We start from the raw sequence: 19,126 nt of genomic DNA on the forward strand, positions 1-19,126 counted from the left end.
AAGACTCTATTCTTTTCATGGTCCTGGGACAGACCACCCCAAAAGGGCAGCCTACCGGCAGCCTATTTCCCTCCAAAGGGAAGCCGAGTGGCTTCCCTCCGGAGTAAAAAGAACCCGGTATTTCCGGGTTCTGTTTACGGCAATGGAGTGATGTCGCAAGTGTGCCACTGATGTATTCACAACATAAGCAATGCGCGACACCGTGTGGATGCTGCACGGTGCTTATGTCACAATGGTGGCACCCGTATACACGGGACGCCACCATTAGTATATCACCACAGGTTAAGGACCCTACTTTTGCCACTGCCAAACCACAAAGTGCCCATCTGTATTGGGCCATGGTTATTTAGAAGAGGGAATTTAAGCAGGTGTTGTTGTTACCTAGTTGTGTGATAAGGAACACCTTCAGAAATTTCCTTTTCTGCACAACCATTCATGTTACCAGAGCCCTATTCAGTTTTCAGCTTGGAAACCTTGGCCCAGCACTGATCACTGTATGTGTTTTAGATTGTTGAATGTCAGAGTAAATCCTCATTAGAAATAGTATTGTGTGAGTGTGAGTTTTGGAGGTCAAATCTGTTAAGACTTGCTACTGCCAAGGTTCAACTATCCTGTTTATGTGTATATCTCAGAACATCCATGGTTTCCCAGAGAGGCCACCCTTATGAACAGTGCTTTGTAAGGGAGGTCACAAGGTCACCTTAGAAAGCAGCAAGACTTCAGCCCTAGGAATGGTTCAAAACAGTTCAAATATTCTTTTTGTAAATGTACAGACTGCACACCTGTATCTGGTTCAGGGAGTGTGGGAGTCTTTGAAGAAAACAGAAATGCATTCATTAATTATTAGAAAGAGAATGGAGGAACCATAAGAACTGTAGAACAGGCTCTTTAGAGTTTTCTGATTATTTTATACAAGTTTTCAAGCAACACATTTAATATACTGTACATAGGTACATTCAGTTGGATTTTGATTTTTAAAAATCTGTTTTAAATTTTGTTTTTCAAACAGAAAGCTTTAGAGGAGAACTCCTGCATTTAGGCCACTATAAAATGCTTGGTAGCTGGGTTTTTTTTTTTCCTTTGAGTGGGTTGTTTTGTGTTTGTTTTACTTTCTCCTGGCTTTCCAAGGGGCCTCAGACATTCTCTTCCTGTGGAATGCAGAGGTACATCTGCTCCACATCAAAGCTGGCTGGCTCTCTCTCTGCCCTGCATTGTGGTTCGTCATGCAATATTCTCAATCCATTCTCCACTCCTCATTTTTCTCTACCACCATCACCTCTTAATCTCTTCCTGGCAAAGATCAGCTGTGTCACTGAGGACACTACTGTTTCATATGTTACTAAAACAAAAGGCAGCGAGCCTTTGTTATTGTTCAAAGATCCCCAGGATTTCTGATGAACTCCCAGCAACCCTGCATGAGGGAGAGTCTCCTCTGGCTATTGTTACTGATATCATTTCCTGTATAAGAACAGTTTATTTTATTAGCGGAGCATTGCTGCAGATATCCAGATGGGCTGGGGTTGAGATTAGAAAGGTACTGTAGCTTTAACCCTATAGCTGCAAATCTGAGCCTCTGCAATGCTCCTCTTTAGATACTGTACAGGGTACCAGAATCCATAAAATGTATGACCAGTAAGGCCAGAATCTCATCAACTTTTAAAGCAACATGTTGCTGAACTGTGTAATCAGAAGACAGAACTGACCAATTATTTGTGATATGGGAATATTAGGCAAAAGTAGTTGACAGGCTTATTCATAGGCTCCAACTCTCCTGATCTGGCAGGGAAAGTCCTGATTTTTCAGCTACTTGCAAATGTCCCAGCTTCTCTCTCTTCCCCCTACTTTCCCGCTTTGCTCTCAACTTACTTCTGTAGCTGCATACTGAATTCAAAGAGCAAAAGTAATTTGTAATTAATTTAGTAGAGTTAATTACAAATTAAGTAAATTAAAAAGTAATTAATTCAGCAGAGGAGAAAGGAAATGAGGGGGTGGAAACATATCCTTCCCTGTAGAGTCAGACAAACGCAAATTGCTGCAGTCTTTCCTTAATAACTTTTGCCATCTTGACTACACTCTGATGTTTCATCTGTGAAAGGGAGGGTATGCTAACAAATACAATACAGTTCTAGCTAACTGCTTAGGGGACATTCAGTTCTTCATTAGAAACTGATAAAAAGCCTATCACTCACACTGTGGCCTGTTGGCTGAATAAATTATGGGAATTATGTTCCAAAGACCCTTACATTTCTAAGCTCTCAGCTAAAGCTAAAACTGCTTCTATAAAAGCTAATCATATTTTTTGTTTTTCTGTTTTTATCAGCATGTTGATTCCTAAATCAATGATATCCTTTGCTAAAGTGATATTTAGTGATGTTGTTGCCATATTTGTGAGACATTAGTATGCGTTTTGAACAAGAGGAAGGACAGTGCAGCCTACAAGATACATGCAACCCCTGAATCCCACTTACATAGCCCTGAACTCCTACCTGCTTGTCCCCCAATGCCCCCTGAGCCTCTCAATGTTTGATTACATTTTTCCAGCATGATTTTTGTCTGAAAGCCATGCCAAAACATCTGAAATTGCATGTAAATTAATCAGCTTGTCCACCCCAGTTCCAAAAGCCTATTTCTTCAACTGAAAATTGGTCCAAAATGGCAAAATGGTATAATGTTTCTTTTAGTGTGCTGGGAAGTACCAGTGCAGCTGATGGGTTAAAAGACTGCCCTGTAAAAGTGAAAAAGGTGGATTTCAGGTGAGTTGGAGAAAAATGGCATAGTTCTGCCTAGCAGAATTATATCTCCCTGATCCAGAATCGTGGTCAATGTTTAAGGTGAAACAATAGTGATAGGCCTAGTTACATTAATCTAGGAGGGTTTCCATACAGCTACTTTCAAATACTCTGCCTGAGGTTTTGGCATATATAGGTGAGGGAAGTGGAATCATCTCAGACTCAGGTATGCCAATAAGTAATTTAAAAACACTTGCAAATCCCTAGAGAAGTGTCCTCTCTAGGTTCCTCAGCATTCAATGTTTGGTGGACATTGATCACAGAGTCACACTGAATGATGTAAAGATTCCTAGAGAATATATTAATCAAATTTGTGAATAATCATATCCCCAAAAGTCAATTCTGTAAATGTAGATGGCCAACTGTAGTCATTTTAAAACTCTGAGAAAATTTGAGGAAAGAGAAATTAGCCTTGTTTTAAGCATCTCAGTCTTCAGAAAATTATCTGTTATCTCCGTGATAATAATGATATTTTTAACAATGATGTTATTTGTGAAGCAAATGCCACCACCTGAAAGGTGCAGATATAGTCAAAGGCCAAAAGGTGATCTGTATTGCCTTCAGATATATACCAAACAACCTATTTAAGCCCATGGCATTACAGTTCAGGGTCAGTATAGGAAAGGAGTATAGGTTAGCCAAACATTGCATCTGTCACAAGCTCAGCAGGTTAATGAGAACAGGCCTCATATGAAAACAGAATCAGGAATGACAATCCCTCCTGTCTCTGGTCTAGGCATATAGCCAGGGGCCAGAGAAGGGAAACAACCTGTTTTTCATATATGTAAGCACCTGGGATGTCTTAAGAAGGTAGCAGATGCTTGTGATAGTTTATGTTTTTTTCTGGGTTGGTGTTTTTTTCCAGTGAATTAAAAAATTATTGTAATTTCTAACTGCATTGCATTGTTTTTCATTCTTTTATTGTTTATTGTCTGGAAACCAGAAAGGCTAGAATTTATGGAATTGTATTGTGTCTTCTTTCTGCCCTTGGGACAGGCGGTTACGATGGGTGAGATTATACTGTTGGCATGCAGTGGATCCCATCTGAAAGTTATCACACTTTCCAGTTAACAGCCTACCTTTTGAATGTGGAGTATGGGTCTGAACAGACAGGCCAAAATAAAGCTGCTTTGGGTCACTTTGCAGGTATGCTGTTTAAATGCTACATGCGCCCTAAGAGGTCGGAAGCCACGCCAAAGCCATACTCCAGTCCTAAGGACTGGAGCGCAGCTTTGGCACAGCTTCTGGCCTCTTAAGATGCATGTGTCATTTAAACAGCATACCTCCAAAGTGACCTGAAGCAGCTTTATTTTAGCCTGTCTGTTCGGTCTCCAAGACACTCAAGTTACTGAGAGGAAGAGATTATTAGTTTCATCATGTTTCTTCCACTCTCTTTTTCTACTGCCTTGCCTCCCCCTCCCCGCAGTCTTCAATTTGCAGAACACAGGTAGTTGAACTCTGCCACCTACAGTTTAAAGGGAAGAAATTCACAAAAAGACTTCCCTCACAAATACAGTGAGATACATGTTGCTTAAAAACTATATATTGCATTTTTTCATTTGAAGGTGTCTTTCCTACTAGAAAGAGGAATTTGACTATCCAATAAATGGAAATAAGTGCTAGGAGGCTGTGAAGGCTTCCTTGAGGATTTTCAACTAAAAGCTGATGGTGCAATGGTGGTTCATTAGATTTAGGATATAAGGCTTGTTTTAATCTTTCCTTCAAAATATAGGGGCAGCTCTGATGGCCATAAAAGAAAAGCTGTCATGCACATATTAGTATTATACCTTTATTAAGACAACCAGAAAAAGCACAATTCTGTGTTCCTTTTGGCTGGCTTAATAAAAGATATGACCTTAATATGAATTTTGGATCTAATCTTTATTTTTAGTTCTATTGCAAGTTCTGGAATGAGAGGCATTTTCAGAAACAGTTGCTCATTTCTTCTGTTTCCACTCTCCACCCACCAAAACCCTTGCCAGTTTTGTTGATAAAGAGTTAGAGAACATGGTCAGGGGAACATTAGTTTTATGTATATATCAGTTATCAAGACTTACATTTTACACATATCTCTGTGCCAGTTGGAAAATGTGTGAGAAGCTATGCAAATTCTGCAAGAAACCATCAGATGCTAAGGGCTAAAATCCAAGACAACCATATGTTCAGAGAAAGGAAAAAGATATACACTGCTGAAGTGTTCTGAATGGTTTTTCTGACTACAGTCATATGGATTATTAGGAAAGCTTCATTTTAAGCCTAAAAGAAGCTTACCAATTCTGCCAGGTAAAAATATCTTAACATCACAACTTTGAAAATATATCTGGCTTTGCTTGTCCTTCACCATCAGCTGTGGTTACAATGCAGCCAAAATCTACAAAAACCTTACAAAATATATACTGCTGCAAAGCAAAATACCGAACAGAAACAGGAGCATTCAAACTGTTTGGGAAGCTGAGAGCAGAACTGTGAATAGCTCATATGAAGAAGCTCATGTATATACAGTACATCATGATTTAACCTGCATATAAAACATAGGTAGACAGATCTATTGATAGATCATGATTTGCAGTACATATGCAAGGGTTGCTGAGTTTGCAGTACTATCAACAAAATAACACACTCATTCATTATTGTTGTTGTGTGCCTTCAAGTCAGTTCTGACTTCTGGCTACCCTAAGGAGAACTTATCACTGGGTTTTCTTGGCAAGTTTCTTCAGAGGGGATTTGCCATTGCCATCCTCTGATGTTGAGACTGTATGACTTGCCCAGGATCACCCAATGGGTTTCATGGCTGAGCAGGGATTCGATCTGTGTTCTCCATACATTGCCCTAAATTATACTGCTAAAATGAAGAGACCTTGAGCGAACCTAGGGTAGAATTTTGTGTAGAAAGATTGTAAGCTGCATCCTGGTAATCAAAATAAATTATTCTGCACAGATTTAAATGCATATGTGCCAGGCTCCAGTTGACTATGCTGGTTAAGCAAGAACAACAGAATAGATCTCATAAGCCCCAGTTCTGTCTGGCCTTCAGGTAAGGATACAGGATGAGATAAAGACACTGTTAACACCTTTCCAGATTAATCTTCTAAGAAGCAGCTATGTCAGAGGCTGTTTCAAATACCCGCATTGTCTGTAGATGGCAGCCACACTTTACTTTCCTCCTCAGTTGTGCTGAGAGTGGCTGTGCTCCCTGTGGAAAGTAAGCAAACAGGTTAGTCTGGGGTGAACAACAAGGGGAAGGAGGGCAAAGATGTAAAACTCTAAAGCAGGTTGATACTAGCTATGAGGGCTGTTCTTTCTTCATCTGAAGCAATATCTTTGTTCCAGAGATCAGAGGAAATACTGAATACTGTCACAGACGAGTTCACACTCCATAACACTAGACCAAATATTTGTTCATCTGCTCCCAATCTTTCTTTCTTTCTTTCTTTCTTTCTTTCTTTCTTTTTTTTTTTTTTTTTGAAAAATGTACAAATCTGAATATATATATTTTAAAATATTTATTTGTCTTCCTTCCCCTACTTTTCTGTCTTCAGTTTCAAGAGCTTCGCTGGGAAAATAGCATGATTCAGAGATCATATATCCTAATTTGTATATTACAGTTTTGTAATTGACAGCTTTTGAATATACAGTACTGGTTAGGTGCCAAACCACAGCTGATGGAGCATGTTGCATTCAATCTGAGAGAATGTGTGTTCTTTGTGAAGTGATTCTATGATTGCTTATAGAGCATTGCATCCAGATTTGATGCCATGCAACTGCTGAGTCAGTCTACACCACTGTTTGATCCATGCAGTCAAGTTATCAAGTTATACAGGAAATTATTGCATGAGTTCCATTCTCCCATGATTGCGTTAATAAAATGAACGAGATACATACTGGTTTGGGAACAACGTTTATTGCATGTGTCTTCAATTGCAGAATTGGAGCTGTTGCTGCCATCAACAGTCCCACACTCTCTTTCCCAGAGTGCTCTTTAACCCAGCCTCTCTGACATATTGCTCTATCCAGCATAGCTATTTTTACTTTTCTTTTTTGTTTCTTTTTTTAACACAATTTAGCAACTATGGCATGAGAGCCAGCTTGGAGTAGTGGTCTGAACTTTGGACTAGGACTCTGTAAACCAGGGTTTAAATCCAAGCTCGGCCGCGTAAGGTAAGTCACACTGTCTCAGCCTCAGAGGATGGCAATGGCACCCCCTCCTCTGAAGAAATTGGCCAAAAAAATGCTATGGTAGGATCGCCTTAGGGTCACCACAAGTCAGAAATGACTTGAAGGCACAAACAACAAAACAGTTACGGCAATGTGATTTTGGAGGGTGGGGAGAAAATATTTAAAAACCAGACTGTTGAGGACTAGTGAGGGGGAGATGGAGGGGGAGAGATTGAAATTACATGACTGCCCAAGGCAGCTGGAAACGTATTGCAATGGGAGAGCTAATGCAAAAGCAGTGTAATTGACAGTTAATGACAGTCTTTGCCCATCAATGAAAAGGTGTGCCACAGTCACAAGTGGACCAGCTGACACTACTGTCCTGCTTCTGCCACTATCCTGAATCTATATCACTTTTTGAACCTAGCATGATCATGTCCACGGTGCACTGAGAAGTGATGGAGTAAACTGGAAAATGGCCATACTGACTTGGTGATTCTGGGAGCTGTAGTACAACAAAGTGACTTTTCCCAAGCTCTGAGCATTCCACCACAGAAGCATAGGGCACTGAGGGCTTTTACTTTTGGTCCATGTTAATTGAATAAAAAGAGGGACAGAAAAGAGAGAAACTAACCAATGAAGACATGGGCTGTAATCCATAAAAACACATGCTGCAATAAATTTGTTTGCCTTAAAGGTGCCACTAAGCTGCTTTTTTCCTTCCTTCTTTTTATATTAATTGTATAGCAGGTATTCCTTGATGGGCTACTGTTATCTTAAAACAGAACAAAGATCTGAAGATCCAGTTAGGTATTAGTTTTGCTTCACAATAGCTTATGTTCAAAGAACTTTTCGCAGCTTTGGGTCATCTGCCCACTTGGCTGGTTTTCCTGATAGCACATTGCAGTGGGAGGTTTCCAGATGTGCAATTCTCTTCTTTTCCTTTCAGCTTTGGAAGAATGATTATATATCCTGTTCTAAGAGTGATGAATAGTGTGTTACCACATATTGAACTTGCATTCAAGCTGAGAGCAGGCTTGTGCCACCAAGCAGCTGAAAACATGGGAGAGGCAAAGCTTTCCCGGTTGCCATGTAAATTGTTCTTGCTTTTGAACAGCAGAGGCCCTTTGTTTGGCTGATAAATCAATAATCAGCCACACAGCTTCTTTCCAGCTGCATACAGCATGGCTCATAATCATTTTATGATAATTATTACTGTTGTTTCTCTCTCGTTCTTGGCAAAGTCCCTAACAGATTGGAGTGTGTGGTAATGCTTCTGATTAGCTTTTCTGTACTGAGGATGCTGCTCCAACAGAATGGCATAAGGGCCCCAATGCCAAGACAAGGTCAGGGCATGGGTTGTCACCCTAACTCTGGCACCAAAGCCAGACTTGATAGAACAGCTGCTCCAAGCATGTTTGTGTGGCTCTGCTGGCTGAAGAATGTCCAAAATCTGGTTAGTTTCAGTTCAAGTAGATCCCCTGAATAAAATATTAAGATAAATCCAGTTGATTCAATGGCTCTATTCTATGCTGATGCCACACTGCAGAATTAATGCAGTTGGACACTACTTTAACAGCCACAGCCCAGTGCTACGGAATCCTAGAATTTGCAGTTTGTTGTGGCACCGGAGCTCTCTGGCAGAAAAGGCTAAATATCTCACAAAACTGAAAATCCCAGGATTCCATAGCATTGAGCCATGACAGTTAAAGTGGTGTCAAACTGCATTAATTCTGCAGTGTTGATGCAGCCCTAGGCCTTGTCTACACGGCTCAGGATACTCCAGGGGTAGCCCAGAGCATTCTGGGCCCAGAGCTGCCTCAGTTACAAACCATCTTGGGCATAAAATACTGTTTGAAAACACTGAAATTCTGGATCATGTCAACCACTACCATGTCAGGATGCACAAGGAAGCCACTAAAATCCACAAACACCTGGACAATTTCAACAGGAAAGACAAATCCCTTAAAGTAAACAAGGTTTGGCTGCCAGTCCTGAAAGATAGCAAGAAGAAGACTCAACAAATGCAAATGAGAAATCTCCCAGGGTCAGGGGTTTCCCAGCAGACAATGAGCACTAATCAAGCAGACACTAATCCTCTTTTGCAGACCCTCCCACCCTGAGGCCTGCCATTAGCAACAGAACAATACACATGCAAATCACTCCTGCCTTTCCAGGTCACACAAAATATATACCCAAGTCCTTTCCAGGCAAGCATTCTCTGAAGATGCCAGCCACAGATGCTGGTGAAACATCAGGAAGAAATTCTTCTAGAACATGGCCACATAGCCCGAAAAATCCACAAAAAACTATCTCTACTTATTTTATTCTTGCTTTCTATGACTTCACAAATACAGAATCATAGGTATCAATTATTACCTGAGTTTCTCTAGCGGCAGTCTTTGTGAGCCAAAATGGCACCGTTCATTCAGAAGATGGAGAAATCATAGGGCTCATCAGAACCCTCTAGCTGGTAGAAGTGTGCAAAATAGCTAGTTTTTAAACAAGAAAATCCTAAGGATTTCACAAAACATTCCAAAAAAGACTCGGCATGCTCAGCATCACAGAGTCCTAACTGGAAAATGGCTTCTGCTTGAAGAGGACTATGTCTGGTTTCAGCAGATCATTCAAGATATTGTTGCACTGCAAAATTATCTCACTGCCCTAGCCAGCACACCAGTAGTGAGGAATGCTGAAGAGTTCTAATCCAATTATATATGGAGGGCTGCATGATTTCCACCCCGTTTCCAAAAAAGGGGAGCACAAGAGCTCTCAAGTTGTCCATCACTGGTTAACACCTGGACAACCGTCTGATCAGGAACACTAAGCACTTGAGGAAAATATATCCCACTACAGTAAGATAATTTTAATTTTTATTGTATTAATTATTTCTAAATCTGCATATATGTATAAATTAATTTATGCACATTTTATGCAAATCATGGGTTCTTCTTGATCAGGCTTGATTTCTTCTTTTGGAGCAATCATGGAATGTTAACATGGGACAATCTATGTGTTAAATGTTCACCTCCTTCTACAGTAATATTCCACTAACATGGCAAAAATATTTTTAACAGACTGTTCTTCATGTAGATAAAAATGAGAACTCCAGTCTCTAGGGATCCTAATAGGAACTTCATATTCAGCCTGCTGGGAGTTAATAAACTGAGTACTGTATTTGAATGACAGGAAGACATCAGTTCCTAGAGTTTCTGCATTGTGCTGGAGTCAGAGGTGAAAGAGTTCACACAATGGAGATGCTGTTTTCAGATGACGGCAATGCTGTGAAAGGAGGAACTTCAACAGGAAATCTTTGGGAAATTATACAGGAACCAATAGAAATTCCTTAGAAGATTACCTGCTATCTTTTCCTTATAATCTCCAAAAGAAGATACTGTATATTCTGATGAAAATTCAGTCTCCTGAAACAACAACAAAATCCTGTTTGGGGCTAGGTTGTTTATCCTGATTGATCTTGAAAGAAAACAGTTTAATTTATTTTTATAATAAAATAGAAAAGAACGATGTGAATAAAAGAGAAATTAACAGAATCATCGAATCACAGAGTTGAAAGAAACCTCAAGGGCCATCAAGTCCAGCCTCCTACCGTCCAGGAGCTCACAGTCAAGGCACACACACCCCCGACAGATAGCTATCCAGCCCCTGTTTAAAAACCTCCAAAGAAAGAGACTCCACCACTCTCCAAGGGAGTGTGTTCCACTGTCAAACAGCTCTTACTGTCAGGAAGTGTTTCCTAAGGTTGAGCTGGAATCATTTTTCTTGTAGTTTGCATCCATTGCTCTGGTTTCTATACTCTGGAGCAGCAGAAAATAAGTTTGCTCTCTCCTCGATATGACACCCCCTCAAATATTTAAGCAAGACTATCATATCACTTCTTAACGGTCTCTTCTCCAGGCTAAACATACCCAGCTCTCTAAGTCTCTCTTCATAAGGCATGGTTTCGAGACCATTCATCATTTTGGTTGTCAACATCTTTTTTGAATTGTGGTGCCCAAAACTGGATGCAGTATTCCAGGTGAGGCCTGACCAAAGTTGAACAGAGTGGTACTGTTACTTTCCATGGTCTAGACACTATACTTCTATTGATGCAGCCGAGAATCTCATTGGCTTTTTTAGCTGCCGCATTACAGTATTGACTCATGTTCAACTTGCGGTCTGCTAGGACTCCTAGATTCTTTTCACATGTACTGTTATCAAGCCATGTGTCTTTTGCCTGATCTTACTGGGAATGGCAAGATTCCTCCCCTTCTTCTTGTCTTCCTCTTGCTGTATTAATTAAAAGCAAACTACTTTTGCAATTTGCACTTAGTCTGCAATAGTTGAATTAATATGAGGACAATGAAGGAAAGAAACTAGGACATTTCAAAAGCATCTGAAAAATGGGACAACAGAGGATTAATTGGGGCTGTCCCTGCCAAACTGGGACAGTTAGAGGGTATGCATTTACAGTCTTATGCATTTACATTCTACTCAACTATGTGGTGCTGGCAAAGTTAATATGGTACCTTATGCATCTAAAATGTCCAGGAAATTTTATGCTGTAATACAATTTCTTGGATTTTAAGGTGCTAGAACACTTGTTTTTGTTGCAACAGATTAACAGGACTACTATGCTGTAGAAATTATTACTTCAATGTTGATGCTCCTTTTTAATCTGAATATGTTGCCTGTGTTGACTTAGAATGAAGAGGGCTGTTATTCTGTAAATATTCTCAGAATCAATTGCTAGAGGCTGTCTCCTGCATTAAAAAGCAGAAATAATGTCTGGTATACCCATGCAAAACCATACAGCAGGAGAAAGCTTTACCAAAAAGAAACAGATAAAACAACCCATGAGCCAGTAACCTGGGTTAGTGACTCTAGATGACAATTTCTTGCTACCTGATAGATTCATAGTTCAAAACTCCTGTCTCAGACTCAGCTGGATAGTCAGACAGAATGTAAATGGAATCATATTTGCCTGAACTGCTGTTAAACAGATGGTAACTCTGACTGGCACACATGACTGTGGAATGCAATAAAATCAGGCGGTTCTGGGAAAATACTTTGTCTTCATTTATGTGGCCGACTAGAACTACAGGTCTGACCTTTCTGAAGTCTTACTCATGGAAATAATCCTGATACATGAGAGAATTTGAGAGAGAGAGGTGATGTCTAAGCTTGTGATGCAAACTGCATATCAAAAGAATTTTATAGGAAGTGTGAACAAAATGAAAGTGACTTGAATTCTTACCACAGAAAAGTATAAAGTAATCATCTGCATTTTGTTTCTGTTTGTCACACACCACAGACAACAACTGGTTGCTTATGGCAATAGTCAATTAAGCATTTGTTGAGCTGGAAAATCAGATTCACTCCCACACAGAGACACATATTTTGGATGATTGAGGCAAACTGGAGAAGATGTTCAAAAATCAACAATCTGCACTATTATTTAACAAGCCAAACAAAACTGGACCAGGGTCACCGTAACAGCTTCCAAACTGTTTTCCCAGTTCAAACTCTTCCTCTTGCTACAAAACTGTTATTATCCCTATTGAAGAAACATACAGATTCTATAATGATTTCTGCATATTTTGCCCTGTGAGACAAAGAAGTTCTTATCAGAGGAAATATAGATTAGAACATATTAAGAAGAGGGAAAGATGTACTCTTGAGCTCCTCAAATTCCCAAGACAACAGCAACCATGCCCTAAAGTCACAATCTAAGCTCTGGGAGGGTTACACTCTCCTCTCTCGTAGTATGGCCCTAATCTTACCCAGTCTCCAGACACTCTTAGCTTTAATAGTAAACACGTATTGTGTGCCTTTAGAATTTGTTCTTGACCATTCTTCCTATCAGAGGTGGTCCTCCAACTGTTAAGGATGTCAGCTGTTTAGAAGTATAAACTAGCATAACTAGTGGTAAGGGATTCTGGGAGTTGTAATCAAAATATTTGGAGTGGCCAAATATTCCCCACCTTGTTCTGTATCAAAAGATATGGCAACAGTTTAACCAGCTTTAAAAAGAGTCACCTGGTATCTTGAAATTCAGCTAGAAATTCCACACAGAGAGATAATCATCACATAGAAAAACATGTAGTCTGCATACAGTTCACATGTTGTGATAGTATTGTTTATTCTTCTGTGAGTTAGGAAGGAAGTACATTCAGCAGCTTTTTTTAAATTTTAGACTCATAAAACCAACAAACACTTTAGTTTATGCATGACTGAACAACTATCACATGGCTACATTACAAGTCCATTCTAAGTAACCTGGGTTTTGTAGTTTGGTGAGAATTCTTTGCTGACCAGAGAGCTCCAGTGGCTTCCCTTGAATTACTGTTCCAAAGGTACCCTGAGGAGAGGAGCTAAGAATTAAATCAAGGTACTTTGGGAATTATAGTACAGAGGACTGCACTAGAACTCTCAAGCAGAGAGGTCTAAGAACCTTACTAAACTCCAAATCCCACAATTCCTGTATCAGTGTAAATGGTATTAAACTGATAAAAGTGTGTAGTGCAGTTACACATAGACCAAAATTCTTCTGCTTATCCCAACTAAGGCTTACCTATTAAGTCAGTGGGATTTATCTATATGTTGATTCACCATTAAACAGTTGATTTAATGAACTTACTCTAGCTAGGACTAATCAAAAAGATTCAGGCCTTAGAGATTCCTTGCAGGAAAAGCAGATGTTGTACAAAATGATTCTAAGGCAATACCTGAACCTGTATTTGAAGATGCTTGATGTGCAGTCTAAGTCTTCCTGGTGCAACCTGTAGTGCCCCATATCTTTCTGTACTTTATTCCAAATATGTTTCAGCATTATTTGCAAGATCTGTGGGATCATACACTTCCCGTATCCATATCCTCCTCTGCCACAGCCACAAGAGGGAGATTGGAAGCATCTGCTTCTATTTTCAACTGCAATTTCATATCACATCCAAACATTAGATTGTGATTTATTCTAATTATGGTTTACTGGGGAGGAGTCAAATCAGTTTCACAAAGCACAGTTGAATGTGGCTTTTCTATAAGCCTTAATTAGAATTAACACATTTTTAAAGGTTCAGATATAATGCAGAACCAAAGTCAGAGAAAGTTACTATTTGGACTACAACCCCAAGAATCTCCAGGCAGCATGGCCAGGGACTATGCTGGCTAGGAGATTCTGGTAGGTATAGTCCAAAAAGTAACTTCCCAAGATCTGTACAAAACTGCAGTCATTTAAAAATTGGCACAGAAGCTTTGTATCTCCTCACAGCTACATCAGAGGAAAGACCAGCCTGAGACTCACTTTAATAATGCTAAACCACAGGTTAGGATTAAAATATGTCTAAATGCAGCTAGTGGTAGATAACATCCATGTCCTACTGGTGCCATGCCAGGTGCCAGCTCTATCCACTACCTCATTCCAAGCTAAACTGGTACATCCTCTATCATGATCTGTTTTGCCACATCAGATCAGTGGAGCACTGGCTCATTAAAGTTAAAATGAAAACAAATTTATCAGCATCTGATTTTAATGAACTGGCTAACAAGCATATCTTGGTAAAGCTGAAAAAGACCATGGGAAAAGATGACAGATTCTAGAAACTCCTGTTATTAGCCAATGACGCGTTCCTTACTGTTTACAAGTGGGGCACAAAATGGAGAAGCACACAGAGGTGTGATCATCTTCCTTACCCGCCCCCCCTCGATCATACTATTAGCACGATTTAATCATGATTTAATGGTGCTTGTCTCCTGTGTGTGAAAGAACCCTCCACAAGGAAGCCATTGTCCTGAGTTTGCATAGCCTTAGCAGGGTCTTTAGGAAGTCATAAGGTTGCTATAAGCTGCTGTTAATTTGGTTCGTACATAACAATAACAACAAGCAACAGCCACATAACCAAAAAGCAACTCAGGATATAAAGTTGAATCTTTGTTTAGCTCCATACAGCCCCAGGGGTATGACATATATAAAGTTGCTGCTTTCAAAGGTTTGATGAATTATGCTTTTTTTTAGAGCATTAGCTGTTTGTTAAGCCTGAGAGATTTATTTCATTAAAAATTTACTCAGATTTTATGGGAAATCAATGTGCCATCTTATGTTTATTGTTTGTGAAGTAGCTAATTGTTTGGAAGCAGAATCTATCTCTCCTCCCCCCCCCCCCCCCCGTCACTTTACAAAATATCAGTTTCAAAACCATAATAGAAAGGCAAAAGAGTCTGGTAGACTTGTGCCCTTAATTGGAAAAATGTCAAAGACTGCTTCTTAATTTACATTTGCTAACAGGTTTGGAGGCCTCTCAGCCTCGAGGATTGAAATGCTCTCTCTGCCAATTACTTTGAAGTAGTTTTTGTTACTTTCAGATTAAGACAGCTCAGGGTTACTTTTATTTTAAATTCAATCAAATTGGTGTGGAGCAGTTTTCAGAGACATGTGAAAGAATATTTTCCCTGGTGAAAAGACCATCATTTGAGTATTCTCTCCCATGATAAGCAACAAGCATAAGACCTCTGGGTTGGCCAGACACTGTATAAATACTGGAAGCTGCATCTCCTGCTCTTCTGCTCTGTTCAGCAGAGAAGAATGTGAGTTCTGGCTTTTATTCAAGCTCCCACTGAGTTTTTGTCTTAATCTATAGCCTACATGATGGATCTCCATTGGAATGGGCAATGCACACTCCAGGTCTGTTTCCTAGGGGAGATTCTCAGTTATAGTCCAAAATCTAACTTTTCCAAAGAGGCTTTCTTCCTAGCACGCCATCATCTCATCTCTGTCTAGTCCTGAAACATGAATATTATGTACAATGGGTTTCTTCAGTTTCTCTCCCATAAATGCAGCTCTTCATGCTATCTTAGAAAATCACTTCCGGTGTTCTACCAAACTGGGTAGGACGTCTTCTCTGGCAATGCAGAATGGGATTGTTCCTGGAAAGAGATGGTTCAGCACCCCTGGTTGTATTCCAGCACTGTTTGGAACACAACCAAAAGGGCTATCCTTGCCACAGCAAGGAATATCACAGAAGACAAAGAAGCCAAAGGACTTCAAACTATACAGCACCGCTCTTCTTCATCAAGATCAAATTAATATTTTCCTTCAGTTCCCTAATGTGAAAAGTGTCCTAGAAAACAAAGGAGGATTACTAAACTGAGGCTGTTGTACTTTGGTCACATCATGAGGTAAAATGACTAATTAGAATGATGCTAGGAAAAGTAGAAGGTAGCAGAAAGAGAGGAAGACCCCATGCCAGATGGTTAGACCAAATCAAGAGGACATGGGCCTGAGCCTGCAGGACCTGAGCAGAGAGGCTGAGAACAGGGGGTCGTGGAGAGGATCTCCATGACTCAAAGTAATTACTATAGACTGCCCTTAATGAAAAGTTGTGTTTCAAATGCATTTGGATTAGGGCCATTGGCAAAGTTGTAGTCAGGCTTTTCTGAGAATATGGCATGGAGGACTTTTTCTCAAAATCTGTCAGTGAGCTTTCTCTTCCCTTAGATTTTCCCTTTACTTTCCTATCTCAGCACCACCATTTCCTCATGTGTATCACTTGATTACACTCTGAATTGTTTTTATGCAGTTTCCTTGCTTACTTTCTCTTTTCCCATCTTTTCTACACTCTTTTTATTACTGTGTTTTGCCCTGTGGCTTCTCCAAAGCAAAAAAAAAAAGAGCGCACAAGGTGTTTGCCTAGCAACAGTCCAAAGAGAGACATGCCAAAAAGGCATGCAAAAAGAGAAAGAGAGGGAAGGAGGTGAGATAAGGTAGACAGACAATGGCATTTCACCAATATTGTGTACCCAATTCTATCAGATGCTTATAAAAATCATTATCAGGAACATAAGATAGCACCCATGGAAACAAAATTAATTCTGATCAAGAAGGAGGTCATTAAAAAGAGCAAAACACTGTATTAAACATATTAAATATCCTAGGCCAGCTTGTTTATAAAAATCTACAAGATTTAGACCACACCAGCTAATGGAACAGTATTTATTGGTTCACCAAATAATTTATAAGGCTTGGACACTTTAAATGGAAACTCATTAAACAATGATGTCACCACTCTAAATGTATACTGCCTGCTCTGTTGTTGAGTTAACTGAGGTTGGATGGATTGAATGAAGCATTCATGAATTCCATACAGTAATGGCTCCAGAGAAGTTAATGTTTTTTTTCCCATTTTACCTTTGAGGCATTTGATGAGCCATCACAAAGAATAGTTATATAAGAAAGAAGGAATCAAAAATATCCAAATGATATGTGGCCTCCATTATTATTGTGTACTGTCATCATAATAAAAAGGCCTTTGAAATGTGTTTTCTCAGTTTACCGGAGAAAATATACTTTCATTGAGTAAGACGAGCATGCCAAGCACAGTTTTATTGGAAGGGTTACACAAGTTCATAGAATCATAGAATCCTAGATTTGGAAGAGACCACAAGGGCCATCCAGTCCAACCCCCTGCCATGCAGGAAATCCAGATCAAAGCATCCCCGACAGACGGCCATCCAGCCTCTGCTTAAAGACCCCCAAGGAAGGAGACTCATTTCTCTTGGTGGAAGTTGTGCTCTTATCTGTCAAAAGTACAGCATTCAAAATACATCATGATGATAAAGAAAGACAAAGTGCTAGACCAGGGCTCTGGCTTTTCAGATGTGGTTGACCTCCATATCTCATTACTGTTAGCCAAATTGATGGCTACTGAGGAATGGTGGGAATAGCGGTTCACAAACATAGATGAATTAAGATTTCCCACCTCTGCTGTGCTGCTTTTAGGGTTAGGGTAGAAATCAACTAAATCCTTAGTTCTAAATTTATTTTACAAATATACTGAAATACATAGATTGCCCCTCTTTTTTTTTCTTTCCAGAGTACTCCAGCCTGAAAAGCCAATGGGAGCAATTATGTGATAAATTCCAGTTAGTTCTTTCCTCCTGGACAGAAATCTGTGCTTAGATTCTCCTATGTCTCTCCTCTTGCTTTCTGCTATTGTCTGTTTCCTCTGTCTTTCTCAAAGGACTATGGTGGGAGATTCAGTGGCCATGAGCAAAACGAGGTAAAAAGCAGCACCAAAAATTCAATACATGTGTCATATTTAAGAATGTAAATTATATATATAATGACTAGTCAGCTGTAGTTACCAGCTCAGCATATAAGTGAACTAAAGTGGTCTTTAAGACACCAAGACTCCAGTTAGATGTTCAATGTGCAGTAATAAAGCCACAGGCCACAAGAGCAGCAGAGCATGTCACTGTAATATGATGCACACTTAGCAAACATTGCAGAGAACTGCAACTATATTATCAGATTCAGTTAGTAAGAGAGGCTCTGCTGAAGCACTGTTCCTGATTCAAGAAGCACATTTTGTACTATGCTCCTTTCTCTCACTTTGTTATGTGTGTGTACAGACAAACCTTATCAGCAAGGTTTGAGTTAGAAAGTGAGAATCTAAACCATTTAAAACAAGGCTGGAAATCAGATGGCCCTCCAAATATCATGTACTGCAACTCCCACCAGCCTTAGCCAGCATAGCCAATGATAAGGAATGCTGGGAGCTGCAGTCCAGTGCAGTCTTTATTAGGCCAAGTCAAATGAGTTCTGTGAGCCTTCAAGACGTGCATTGTGTCAAAAGCATAGATGGCACCGAAGCGGGAACAAATGCATTCCCACCCAACAAGATATTCATTTCACCATTGCTGAACTCCTATGGTTACCTGAAGGGAAGGCATTCTCCCAGACAAATAAGGCTGTTGTTCTAATGAGGCTTATTTGCAAGTTAACTCCATAAAAATCAACAGGATTAGAATTCAAGCAATGAAGTGTGAAATAGACCATTGTTTTTCATTCAGAAACCCCCACAGCCATTTTGTCCCTTCTGTCTTCCCTCTGTGCATGTGTGCGTGTATGTGTTCATACTGCTAATGCCTCCCTGCACATTTAGATTTTCTTCTCCTCCTTCTCTGTTAATCTAGGAAGATAACAAGCCAGATAAAGATTATCTTTAAGATTTAAAGGAATTTGCATTCTCTGACAACTATTAACATTGCAGCAAATAAGTAGGAAACTGCTGAATAAATAAAAGTAATGAACAGCTACATGAAGATATCTGTGTGGAGGAAATGAATGATGGAACCCATTGAGCCGATGGTAATTCTAGTTACTGATGGAATTTAGGCTCATGAACAAA

The sequence above is a fragment of the Sceloporus undulatus genome, chromosome 4 (assembly GCF_019175285.1).
Source record: "Sceloporus undulatus isolate JIND9_A2432 ecotype Alabama chromosome 4, SceUnd_v1.1, whole genome shotgun sequence".
Taxonomy (NCBI): Eukaryota; Metazoa; Chordata; class Lepidosauria; order Squamata; family Phrynosomatidae; genus Sceloporus; species Sceloporus undulatus.